Source organism: Taeniopygia guttata, chromosome 3, assembly GCF_048771995.1.
Source record: "Taeniopygia guttata chromosome 3, bTaeGut7.mat, whole genome shotgun sequence".
NCBI classification, from domain to species: domain Eukaryota; kingdom Metazoa; phylum Chordata; class Aves; order Passeriformes; family Estrildidae; genus Taeniopygia; species Taeniopygia guttata.
The window spans coordinates 15,345,918-15,359,767 of NC_133027.1; the positions used below are offsets into that span (position 1 = coordinate 15,345,918).

General features: G+C 38.9%; 1 long non-coding RNA gene across 1 annotated transcript in view; it reads right to left on the reverse strand.

Annotated features, from left to right (window-relative positions):
• LOC140683645 (uncharacterized) overlaps positions 1-6,158 on the reverse strand; it is a 58,491-nt gene extending 52,333 nt beyond the window's left edge. Inside the window, exon 1 of the long non-coding RNA XR_012054850.1 lies at positions 5,764-6,158. This is a non-coding gene — a long non-coding RNA (uncharacterized lncRNA). The remainder of the gene's footprint in view (positions 1-5,763) is intronic.
• Positions 6,159-13,850: the final 7,692 nt, after the last annotated feature.

A 13,850-nucleotide genomic window follows, 5' to 3' on the forward strand; every position in this document is an offset into this window, starting at 1 on the left:
GAATGTAAGTTGTGGCCTTTCTTGAGAACTTTCCAATATGTTCATTTCTTGGCCTTTCTGAGCATGAAATCTCAGCTGCTGTGCTGTGTACATCCTAGGACTGAGTGTTCACTATGCCTCTCTACTGATGCAAAATTGCAGGCTTCTGAGAAGAAATTTTATTTATTGAACAGGCAAGAATGTATTGAGTGAGTCACTGTTTTTCTGCTGTCTGCATTAAACTGGAATGAAATTGAAATCATACTTCAGTCCTTATTTAAATGCCTTTTCTTGGCAGGAAGAAGGAAAGTTTGGCCTCCGCACTCTGACTGGCAGCATGCTGCTTGGTTGGTAGCTAACACTCATCCTTACCGGGTCCTCCCTGTTGTCAACAGGACAGATCTTTTCCAACAAAAGCAACATCCTGTCAGCTACTCCTTCTTCCAGGAACCTGCCTTTCCCTCCCCTGACACTGCTCTCTTGCTCCAGGTTCAGGAAAGAAAACAGTAGTGCATGAAAGTGAGAGCTACAGAAGGAATAGCCATCCAACTTTGAATTCATGTTTCCTATGGGCTGGATAATATTCTTCCCCATTCATAAGGTCATAAAGAGTGAACAAAATGCAGCCTTTGTCTTTAACTGTTAAGAAGAATTAGTTAAAGGGGGAAAGTAGTTTTAATGTGAGGAAGTCATAAAGAAAGAATATTCATAGGAATCTCTCCAAATACCCCATGAATATGGTCTTGGGGGTGCAGCTACAGGAATCCCAGAAAGGAAAACTGAGTTATTTGGGACAAGGAGAAAAACTAGGCAGGTAGTACAAAGACAATGCTTGGCTTCTTGCCAGCATCCTGCCACTGAGACAAAATCCCACACTTAGAGGCTCTTCTTAAGGGCAACAGCTGTGTAAAAGTGGAGCATTCTGGGAAGAATGAGAAAAGGAGGAGGGAACAAGGATGGCTGCAGATGATGTGTCAGTTTCTCATTGCAGGCTGGACAGGCAATAGTCCTTTCTTTGATGATCTCTTCTCTGAGATTCTACATTCCTCTGTCTTTAGCCCAGATTTGGAGAGACATCAGAGAGACATGGTTCACTGAAAAGAGGAGGAAACAGAGCTGCTCATGGGATGAGGGAACTATCAGAGCAATACAAAAGTCCTTCCATTAGCTCCAGGGGAGACCCAGGACCTCAGGCTGTAGGGGACAGGGAGAAGACCAGGTGTTGGCAGCCAGGAAACATGCATATGCCTCTTCATAAATGAGATGTATGGGAGAGAAATTGCTTTCTTTCACAAGGGGAAAGGAAAAGGCTGAAAAGCTGACCTAGAAACAGGGGATAACACACACAATGGGGAACATGCAAGAGAACTGATGACAGCCTTGGGCATGACTTCAATATAGCCTAATAATTTAAAGGAATGGATTAGCTGAGAACATCCCATAAAGAGTGCACAGTGTTTTCAATTAATACTTAGGTATATTCCATAATTATAAAATACCTTTGGGCTATCCATTTTTCAATGATGTGTCTATATTAATCTTGTATATTTTTTTTCACTAAATGATGGCTGCTACTGACTGCTAAGAATGTTCTGCTTCAGTAAACTTTGATTTCACTGCAGTTGTGCATTTATTAGGCAAGATTATCATCATCCAAGTTTCCAGGGTTGGGAATTCATTTGAAAAATATGGTCTATTTGCATTTAATTATCACATATTTACTGGGAAAAATATAAACACGCCTGTTTTAGGCAAGGAATGGAGCCAGTAATGTACTGCAGAGTTGGGATTGTGCTTTTTAATATAATCAAACTACTGTTATGAATAATTCACAGTTTCCACTGTGGAAAAAAACTGAATATGGATTTCCTGATAGGTTGTTGTGGAGTTTTTTTAATTTTAAAAAAATGGACATTTTACAAAATACTAAAATTACTAAGATTGTTTTTAGCACATGAGATATTATTAAAATTCACCTTGAAAGAGGATTTAAAGGAGAAAAGAATCCCCTCTGTGAGAAGTAACTACCAGCTCCAGCTGCAAGGAGAAGAAAAAAGAAGAAATATATTTTTTTAAGACACCAAAGCAACACAACCAGACAAGAAAAGGAAATGTCAAATTAACTTTTGAGAAACAAATCTTAAGTTCAAAGTTTACATAGTTTCAGTGACTGCACAGAGACTTCATGTTGTCACCAGTATAACTGACTCACAAAATGCAGATGTGGGATTCCAACCTTAAAACAGAAAGGGAGAATTGTTGAACAGGTATTAGAGAATAAAAAAAAATCTCCTGGCATTTCAGAATTCCTGCATGAGTTATTTTCTTGTCCATCTGCTGTGGTGTCCTCTGTACAGATTTTGGTGGACTCTAACAGAAGGAACAATCAGCTTCCTTTGAGCAGCAGATTCTCATCCTTCCCCATTGATCTAGAGGACTGTCACTGACACTTGCCAGGTTATCAGTCAGCACCAGCACTCGAGTTGCACTGGGCTGGAACAGAGACCCTGCAGGGTACTGGGGGGGCTGATGGGTGGGGACTTGTGCTGAGTTAAGGAGCAGGTAACCTGGGGGCTGTGGGGCTGTAACCTGCTTAGAAGTAAAGCTGAAGATGTCAACAGGGTTTGTGAGGCATGTCAAGGGCCACCTGGAGGTGACTAGAACCAGATGAGGAGCTCTTTGAACTCCACTGGTAGCCCAGATACCAAGCTCCCATGTAAAACACTGTCAGAAACCCAAGCAAGTGCCTTAATAACACCTGAGATGCACAAGACATGCTGGTGTGAGAGACCTTGCACCGATCTTAGAGAACACCTGCATTTCTCAACCAGCAGCTGCAGGCTGGGCAGGCCAGCCCAAGGTGTCTCAAGCAGTGCCAGACACCTGTGTTAAGTAACTGAATCCCACCTCAGAGGAGGAGCACAGCTTTTGCTTGTGGCCCCAGAAAGGGACCCTGCAGCCAAGAAGAACACACAGTAGGTGAGGAGAAAGGGAACATGCTGCATATTAAACAAGGTGGGGAAGCATCCCATGTAGTGACAGCTGTGGGAGTGGTAGAAGACCTTCATGATAGTAAACTTAGAAGTCTGCACATGACCCTTCCTCAGATGCCAGTCATTTCAAACTGATAGTTCCCCTGATATGATTTTGTTGAATTACAATAAATAATTATTGCCTGAAACTCCCACTTTAAGCAAGTGCAAAGTGGGTTTCTCTCTTTTTAGCATGATTTTGAGACTCTGAATGTTTGCTGAAATATATTGTAAATTTCTACAAGGTTTCATCTTTTATTATTGAATAAACTAACATTAATTTCTGTTCCTGCCACTACAAGAAGTATAATGATCCTTTCATTAGATTGCTCACTAATAACTAGTTTTTACTTTTCAGCTTCCTTCCTCCTCTTTAGATGGTGTCATTGGCAAATTTGTCATGTCTGTCTTCCACAGTCTTGAACTTTATAGTTTGGTATATCAAGTAAGACAACAATCTCTCTGTACTAGAATGTTCTTTCAAAGAAATCAATACTCAATGAGATTCCAATAGCATGAGACAGATCCAATTTTATATTTTTACTAACCATATCAAGAGGGTCTATCTTTGCCCTAAACACATCATCCCTTGCTTTTGAAATTTCTTGTACAACAATTTTCTATTTCTGAGTTTGATTTCTTCTATCTGCCTTTTTAAAAAATAAAAATTGTATACGGGTGCACACACTGCCGAAAGCAAGTAAATTTATGCCATCAGCTAAAGATTTGTGACAACTAGAACTTCAGTCTAGATTTAAAAGATGTTGCACAATCTTGGGTTTTTTTTCCCACCTTCAATTCACCACTACTGTCAATAGGTCTACTTAGGTGTGTAAGACTCATTTGTATGAATAAGTACTTGTAGTTATGTCCCATGAAGAAAACAAAAAAGGCTTCAGGCAACTGGCCAGCTGATTGTTGATGACTTGACATTTATGCAACTCATTCTCCCCACAAACAATAACATTTATTGTATTGAGAGTTCAGGAACTGGGTATAACAGGAACCAGTAGAAGATGACTAAAATTAAAGCTAAGCAGAAAGGAAGGCTATAATGTAGAGCCATGGCTGTTATTTAATTTCCCTTCAGAAATGAGATGAAAAAACAGGACCATTCTTTTATCCATTCTTCTTCTCTAAAAAGAAAGAAAACCAAAAGAACAACAACAAAAACCCAAACAAAAAAAGCATGCAATCCAACAAGAAAAATAACAAAACAAAATTTAAAAATAAAGGAAAAACAAAATAAAAGCCCACCAAAAACAAAACAAAACAAAACAAAACAAAACAAAACAAAACAAAACAAAACAAAACAAAACAAAACAAAACACCAACCAACCAAAAAACCAAAAAACAAACAAACAAAAAACAACTTAAAAAAACCACAAAAAACACCAAAACACCACTATTACAGACCACAAAAACTCCAGACCCAAGGTTCTGATTTGCAGAGATTCAGCTTTTGCCAAATGGGCATAATTAAGAGTGTGGGATTATTCCAAATGAAAACAAAACTGAAGATGAATATTAAATATCTTATCCCAATATCCACTAAACAGAATGGTATCCTGAAGACTGAAACACTCCATCCACCTACATGCATACCCCAAGTTTCAAAGGGAATTAGATACAGCATCCAGGCAGAAAGACAGCAAAGAAACAAAAAAAAAATCAGCCTTTTATTTTCCTGAAAAAGTACCTAAAAGGTTAATTCCTATCATCTTGCTCAATAAGGAGCCAATCATGAGAGAGCAGATGGTCATTACTTTTGAACTTACTGTGTACATTACCACGTACATTACTGATGTACAACACTGTATAAGCATTTTAAAAGTTCTTTATAATCTTTAGATTTTCATTTGGAAATTAGAAGGAAAAATAATTCAGTGGCCCTATAGAACATCTAAAATGAAAATTTGGTCCCAGTGAGATCAATCCCTAGGCTTTGATTCTCTTTAACTGGTCCAAAATTCTACCACAGAGCTTTTAAGAAATCTATGTAGAACCTAGGCTTAGTTTTTCTCAATACTGATGAATGTTTGAATAATTTGCTTGTGATATTCAACCAAAACAGTTCTCAGAAAATTACTAACTAGTTAGAAAGGACAGGAGTAAGAATCAGAACACATACCTCTACCTTATGTTAGCAAATTAATTTTTCTGATTGCAATAGCATGGTATGTGAACCCCAAAATTGTAAGCCATGGACAATAGTCCTAAAAATGGAGGAATCAGCCTTATTTTAATCTGGAATAGCTGGGATATTTTGGTGCTGGTTTAAGAAGGAGCTTTGTGCCAAATACAGTTTCTCCTTTAGCTCCTTACACTGTCTGTTCTGCAATATAGTGAAGAGAAACAAGACTGAGAAAATCAATATACAAAAGGTTAAAGTCAGCAAACCTCTTCCTCCACCTGGAAAGTATCTTGCATATGTATGGTTTCATATTTACTCCCTTTCCTGATGGTGATTAGTAATTAGCAACATCCTATTCAGTTAACCACACAGAGGAGTTAGCACATAATTTTATTGCCCAGAAAAGATTAAAAAAAAAAAAAATCCTTCTTGTGGGCTTTCTGGTTCATTCTTAGCTAGAAAAATGATGTAAGAATTCTCTGTCCTGCAGCATTTCACAGTCCTGTTTGCAGATGTTCTTGGGGAGAAAAAAGCCCAAAACAAACAATTAAATAGCTGTGAAAAGATAAGCTGCGGAACAAAAAAAAAAACCACCCCAAACAAATAAGCTAAAATTACCTGATGTCTTTGGATCTCATTAGATTGAGGTTGAGTAGTTTGGGTCAAATTCTTCTTTTATCAGCACAGTTCACAGGTTGCTACCAAACATGATTTAATACAGTGTATTTACAAACTCTCTCTCTCTAAAACAGAAAAGCAAAGAAAAGCTGTTAGAATGAGCTTATTCTTACTGAATGCACACCAGTCCCACTTCAGCAAAGAAAAGCCCTATTGTTTAACAGATTGAGACATGCTAAAGCAAAATCAAATGACTTGCTGGTTGTTGGGCAAACTATTGACTGGAACATTATAATTTATGCTGATTTCAAAAGGCCAGATCTTACAAAATCTAAATTAAATTCTTCTACAGTGTATTCAAATGTGATTGAATGTAATAAGAGTTGGGGATATTGGTTGTGCTACAGCTTAAAGTCTCAACTGCCTTGTGGCAATTACGAAAATCAAAAATTGCCCACTCTTTTCAGTTTCTGAATGGCTCTCCAAACATGTGGGGAATGGAAGAGGAGATATTTCCCTTTCAGACTGTGGAATTTGAAGGGGAGAAACCGTACAATAGTTTTTTCTCTAACAATAATTTATTTCATCAGATCACTGCACTCCTCAATTCATGATTCAGGAGCCTCAGCACCATTCACAGGACAGCGGGAAGTGCAAAGGGAGCAAATGTGGGGAAGGGAAGGGAAGGGAAGGGAAGGGAAGGGAAGGGAAGGGAAGGGAAGGGAAGGGAAGGGAAGGGAAGGGAAGGGAAGGGAAGGGAAGGGAAGGGAAGGGAAGGGAAGGGAAGGGAAGGGAAGGGAAGGGAAGGGAAGGGAAGGGAAGGGAAGGGAAGGGAAGGGAAGGGAAGGGAAGGGAAGGGAAGGGAAGGGAAGGGAAGGGAAGGGAAGGGAAGGGAAGGGAAGGGAAGGGAAGGGAAGGGAAGGGAAGGGAAGGGAAGGGAAGGGAAGGGAAGGGAAGGGAAGGGAAGGGAAGGGAAGGGAAGGGAAGGGGAGGGGAGGGGAGGGGAGGGGAGGGGAGGGGAGGGGAGGGGAGGGGAGGGGAGGGGAGGGGAGGGGAGGGGAGGGGAGGGGAGGGGAGGGGAGGGGAGGGGAGGGGAGGGGAGGGGAGGGGAGGGCAAAATTAATAGATTAATAATTAATAGATTAATTAATAGATTCAGATCAGGAAGACACTGGATGACTATGGAGATTTGAGTTCCTTCAATCAGTTTGCTGCATTCCTTCCACCTAAATTTTTCCTATTTCCTGTAGGCATTACCTGAGTCATTCTGCCCTAGAAGCTCCTCAGAATGAAAGCAAAATTTGTGCAATGAGGCATCTGCAACCTGCTCCTTTGTCACTAGTGGTTCTGCTTAGCCCTTTTTATATGAAAGGAATGACAGTGCAGCCTGATTAAATAGGCCTCTGTCATGCAGTATGAGAACTTGCTCCTTACCTAACTGAAGACACCACAGAATGGCCTTTGGTTTTGTCTATATATAAATGCATAGATGTAAAGATATAAGTATTTTCAAATTACACTCATACAGAAATATTTTTATTATACTACATAATTTTAATATATAATATGTATCATATGGTATTAATTATAGGCAATATTTAGATAGATGTTATATATTTTTAAATACCTAATTAATAAAAATAAATAATGATACAAAATACTTCTCCTTAAGAATATAATTTCTGAGAAGTCTAGAAATTACACAGAACTTGAGTTTCCTCTTCTCTCCTGTATCTTACCTGGGGTGATCAGTGAAAGTTGACTTTGAATAGAGGAACACAAAAAAAATGGTGCTTGCATGGAACAAATTAACATTTTTTCACTGGAAAAGTACTCGGTCAGGACTGCATACCTTTCAGTGGCCATATAAGCCCTCAGCAGCTGAATGAAATAAGATTACAACACAGTAGTTAGAGCTGTGCTTACAACATTTCTTGGCTTTTGTAGTTCAGTTCAACTTCAGCACCAAAAATAACAAACAAGTCAGGCCTCCAAAACACACACAGGTTGTTTTAAGACTCTGAACTTCAAAAAAAACACATCTGAAAATACTTTATTGCATTTCTGTCATTTTAGTTTCACTGTACAATCATAAGAGACGTAAATACAGAGTTTAAATCAGGAGCAGAAGAAAACATTCCAGAAAATGAGGTCTTAAAAAAAAACTAAAACTTTTTTTTTTAACTTTTGTTAAAATATGAGAGGAGGAGGCATTAAAGAGCAAGCTGGAAAGATGTCTGTGTGGATGTATGAAATACTTGAATGCATTGTGCATTGCAATGGCAGGTGGGACAAGTGACAGAGTAGCAACAAAAAAAGGAACAATGGAATGTATCAAGCCGTGAGAAGGGATGAGGGAGTGCTCTGCATTCTTCTCTCTTTGTCTAATTTCATTCTTTTTTAAAAAAATAAATTAATCTTTCTCTTCCCATTTCACAACCTCCCCTTCAAGAGGGCTGTTCATTCTGAGTAAGGAAGAGGGATTTGTTATAATTAACTTACCATAATTATTAGATCAGTAAATCTGTGTTGCAATAACCTCCAACAAGCACTAAGCACACATAATTTTCAACAATATTCCTTTACAACAGCATTTCCCATTGCAAGAAACACCATACTAGGTTATAAACGAGAGGACATTATATCTCTACCTCATGAAACTACTGAGTTTGCCCTTGCAACACTTTTTGTGTGAAACCATCTGAAGGCTGGGTTGGGTGTGTGTAGCAAAACCAAGCTGCAGCACCTCCTCTTTAGTCCTTCAGGATTCTCCTAAACTCCACAGCCCTTCACACAGCAGTACCCACCTGGGACTACCAGTGCTGGCTTCAGGTAAGTGTATGCTTTGGAACTCCAAACAGAGGCTTTGCAGACTGACGGCAGCCCGAGGACCCCTGAGAAGAGAATTCTTGCCTGGAGTACTTGAAATCGGTCCAGACATTGGAGATGGATCAATGTGGGCAGCTCACTAGAGTGGCACAGGCACCCTCCTAACAGAAGTTCAAGGCTATGACTATCAACACAAAAGCCTTGCTCCTGGCAATATTTTCACTACTTGTCAGGACTGAGCATAAATAAATAAATATATTCATAAAATGAACAGTAGCAATAAACCAAACAGGATTGTACAAAACATCAGTGCAGATGAGAAAGGAACACTGATGACACTGTCTCACTCAGTTTGGTTTTATAAACCATGCTTATCAAACCTGTAAATTTAAACTTTAAAAAAAAAATTCTATCTCCTTTTTTCTCATAAATCTGATAGAATTGCTCACTCTCAAGTGTAGTTATAGAGTGTGCAATGTAATGCACTGTTTGATGTAACTAAAAATCTAATTGCTTTAAAGAAAGCCTCCAGAAAACATACTGTATTTTTCTTCTTGATCTGATCTTCCAAGCTATACAGGGAGCATCTAAAATGACAAACAATACCTCAATTTATGAGATTTTTATGTGACCTTTCATCAGAGAAAGACAATGGAAGGAAAATTGCCCTTAATAGATTGTTTTCTGAGTCCAGTTCCTGAAGTAGATTATTATATTTTGCTTTCCTTTCAAAAGCTAGGTTAAAACCTGCTTAGGTTCTGTGAGAAATGGGTTTTGCAATATTAGGTCAGTTGCAGCTAAAGTTCATAGATAAAATTTTTTTTTTAAATCCACAGAGAATTCAATTAGAAAAGAGCAGAGGCCTTGTCTGAAGAATAGCAGGAGGCTGCTGATATCATAAGATAGGACATATTGTATTTGATCCTAAAATATTCAACCATTCTAATATATTAATTTTACTTCAGTAGTCAGGAGGACCTAGGCATATCCAGCCTTTATTATGCTGCTATATACAAATATAGAGAAAAAAACCTCCTGTCCTCATCCCAAGGAACTTGCAACTCAAGTTTACATTTTAATAGGACTAGCATACGAATAGATATGTTCTACCTTATTATCTTTAAATGCATATTTTTGAATGTATAAAATATCTGTTTGCACACATGCTTCTTTTATTTCTTACATTTAATGTCTTTGTTCAAGGCCAATGGAAACCAATGGAAATGTAAATTATTATATTCATTTTCTTAGCCTTTGTGTCAGGCTCAAAGTAGGACACAGCTCTCCTGATTTCTGGTGACTACAACTTTGCATTCTAAATTTGAGCTACATGTTTTGGTTGCTGTTTTAAAAACCAAATAAGTCTCAGGCAATGGGTGTAGGGCACCACTAATTTGATAAAATATCAGTGTCTGTTTTAGGATGACATAAATCACCCTCTGGGCTCCACAACCTGGGCAGATTTGGTCTCCATGAAATGTCAGGAACTGAAACATCCTTCCTCAGAAACCTAAAGCTCTGTGTGCTGAAACCCACCTGAGGATATATAAAGAATCTAAGAACTGAACTGGTTGCTTTCCCTGTTATTCTTCTACACATGCACAAGGTAACACAAATTTTCAATTACAAAACCTGTATATCCATATGGACAAGGATTTCCTGAAAAGGTGAAGGCCAGGGTGCTGCCACCTCCCATCAGCTCCCTCCCTTTCCAGTGCTGCTTGTTGGAAATCTCCAGCCTACAGAAGCACCAAACCATTCCCAGCTCTTCTTCCTGGAGAGCTAAGCTATGTTGCTTTGAAGCAGCTGAGGAACATGTCATAATTTCCTGTTTCAGCTTCTTACCCAGCCTGGTGCACAGAAGAGAATGGTGCATGCCCACCTCCTCTCTCATTCGGGACTGTTCATTTATGTGGGTGCACACACAGCCTCATGCTCACATGCCAGCACAAAAACCTGTTCATTTCCATCCCACCTAAGATCCTGTTTGCTGAAGAAAGACAGGCATAAAGTTCCAAGCCTTTATTTATTCAGAATACAATGTAGCAAGAGTTGCATGTGTAATTTGTCATGGGTGATGGGGTTGCAACATCAGGTATAAACCAGTCAACCTATAGAGAGCCAGCTTGAAGGAATTCATGTACTGCTACACTGCTGGACACAGAAGAACAGGCTGCAGAGATTTTTGAGGCTATTTTTGTGGAAGGAGAGAGTGAAATATACAATTTTTAGAGCACTGTATGTATCAAGGCCAAATTGTACAGATCTAGTCTTTGACATTCTTCTGGTAATGATTAGCTGTGCCAGAGCAACAAGAGATGTGTGTGCACCAAGCACTTGAGCTGCAGTGATACTGAATGGATTTTTTCACACATCATTTTCAACCTAACATTACACTACTTTTCATTTCTTTTAAAGATACATCTCCACAACCACCCTGGGAAAAAAAAAAAAAAAAGAAAAAAAACAGCATCTCAAACTCTACACACTCTTGAGATAGGTATGTGATTGCTCAAGCTGGAGATCCAGTTCTGGTCTTCAGCTGGAAGCCAGATATCATTTGCTGTGTCCACATGTTTAAATCCCAGGAAGCAAACACATTTCAAGCTACCATCATGACACTGTTTTCATTTTTGCTTTGCATATTAAAGAAATTCGTGTAAGATGCTTAGCAAAATTGTAACACCAAATAAATATTATGTAAGGGCAGTACATAAATGGGTTCTAGAAGGGCAGGATAACATTATAAAGGGAAAGTATTTGTGACTCATTTTTTCTAATTCTTTTAGGAATTTTCCTAATGTGCAGTGCACAATTGAAATAAATGGAAACTTTAAGAAATATTCTACATAAGGCAGAGTCCAAAAATGTAGAAGGTTATGCAAGGCGAACTGTAAAAATAAGCAGACGAGTCCTCTAAAATAATATTGCAACATTTTTTGGCTTCCATTTATTGGTTGCCATAGGATTTTTAGTCAGTGAGCAACTGCTAAACACAAGGCTGCCTCATACCATAGCTTGGCTTTTAAGAGAAGAAAAACATTAACATTGTTTAATGAACACCCTTGTCTGGAGAAGTACTAGCAAATGCTAGGAACTCATTTTCCTACTGCCGAAAACCGGAGCGATTTGCAAGTGTTGTGTTTATGATGCTGTGCCCAATTTGAATCTTCCTCTCTGACAACACTCAAATCTCCCTCCCAGATAAAAAGCAACTTGTTTTTGAGGGAAGTTGTTAGAGGAGAAAGTCCAAGAGCAAACAGGTTAAAGTGCCATGTACACAACAGAAAGGATCACAAGGCACTTTTAATGAGCTATTTGAGTTATGCCAGCTGCTTCTGGGGCCAGAGAGAACATCCACTGGTGGACATTAAAGGGAAGAAATGGAAAATACTTTTCTAAAGCATTTAATTTCTCTACTGAACAGGTGGTTAAGTCTGTTCTATGTAGCACATCCTACATGGAGAGGTAACAAGAGGAAAATAAAATAGTGACATGCTATAAAAAGTAAATAAATGCATTTGTTCTTGATCTTTTATTCAGTCTCCCAGTATATCTTGATGTATCAACATTCATCATTACTATTTTTTATGATGGTGATTTATGCTCTCTCTGTATTTGGGTTTATTTCTGTATTTTGTCCAATGACTGCTAGATGTAGAAAGCTTAAAGCAGCCATGTGCTGAGCATTTTCTCACGTGTTATATAAGGGTCAGGCTCCTTTGTCCTGAAACCGTTCTGGGCCAACAACATTTGCAAGCTTGTTTTCACAGTGACCATTTCCAAAGAGGGAAGGAAAGCATTTTACCATATAAATTATATATGTATTTACATTTTTTTAAAATACTCAAGGGCTAACACTTTGGAAACTCTCAAGCTAGCAAGCAAATCCTGTTCTGAGACCTAGGTTTATAAAAAGGTTAGGTTTTTAAAGTCTCCCGGACCACCCTACATAGATGTCCATATAGATGTGTCTACTGACTGCCATTTGAGATGCCTGAGGGCCACATCTCCAGCTCTCTCTTCACCAGAGGTTCCTCTTCCATAGCCTCTGTCTTTCATCTGCAAATCTTGTGTCGATGTCTTGGATACCTGGTGTATCTCAAAAGGAACAAGACTTTTCCGTGTATGCAAACAAATCTGGCTCTGGCAAGCAGGGAGGATTACTCCCATTTAACTTGAGACATCTATGCCTGAGCTAGTCATGCTGAGCTCCTTTTATAGTCAGCAGAGAAAAATTTAGTTGTCAACATGTAGCTGGACAAATCCTACCCCCAAATTCCACTTGTGTAAGCCCATTACTTCCAGCTTCAATAGCATTAGATAGTCTGAATCTTGTCTTTGTCCTCCCTGTTACATGTAAAGCTGGCAGTGGGTTTCTCTGCCCCTCTGTGAGGAACTTAAGAGCTGAGTCAGAACAAAGCTTGGGATTGACTATACTGACTTCAGAAGTGCAGTCAATCTCCCCTGCTGTGCTCTGACAGGGTAACCTTTTCTTGTGAAAACAATCTTGGAACAAGCTTTAAAACTGCCATAAATATCAGAGTCTTTGGTCTAGTTCTGCAGCAAGAGCATGATGATTCCACCCCAGACAATGAAGCCTATAGCCTACCTACTAAGCCCCTGAAAGCAGGTCTTTCCCAGGTCTCTGGGGATTATATCGGCTATTGATTCAGCTGACTGGAGCTCACAGTAAATTGATGGTGTCAAAAAGTTGCAAAGTACAGAAAAATGCAATTTAGACACTTCTTTCCACTTCTCTGAACAATTGGCATCCAACAGCTACAATGCTGTAAAAATTACCTATGGATGGGAGCAGCAACATTCAGAATCTCTTAACCCCATCTACTATTAGAAATAAGATGAGAAGGCTTCTACCCTTTAGAAAAGTCTGGTGTTTCTGAGATAGATAGCCTTTGGATATAACACACAAAACATACATTTCTCCCTTACTTCTATGGTGTGCTCACCATGGTGGCCTCCAAATGCACTCTGAATGACCTGGCAGCACAAACACCATGGTAGCAAATGTCACTTAAAATTGCAGTTGTCCTAGAAAAAAGCAAAGTGTATTGGCAGGGTGGAAAGAGTCAGAAGATAAAACTGTTTAAACAGAATCACCACAGGATCTTCATTTTTGTTCTGTAATTTTAGAAAACAGATTACCAAAAGTCTATGATTGCTCGCATAAAATACCCTTAATTTGCCATGGCTTTTATCTTTCAGACTTATTTATAGGCAAGACTATCTGAAACCTA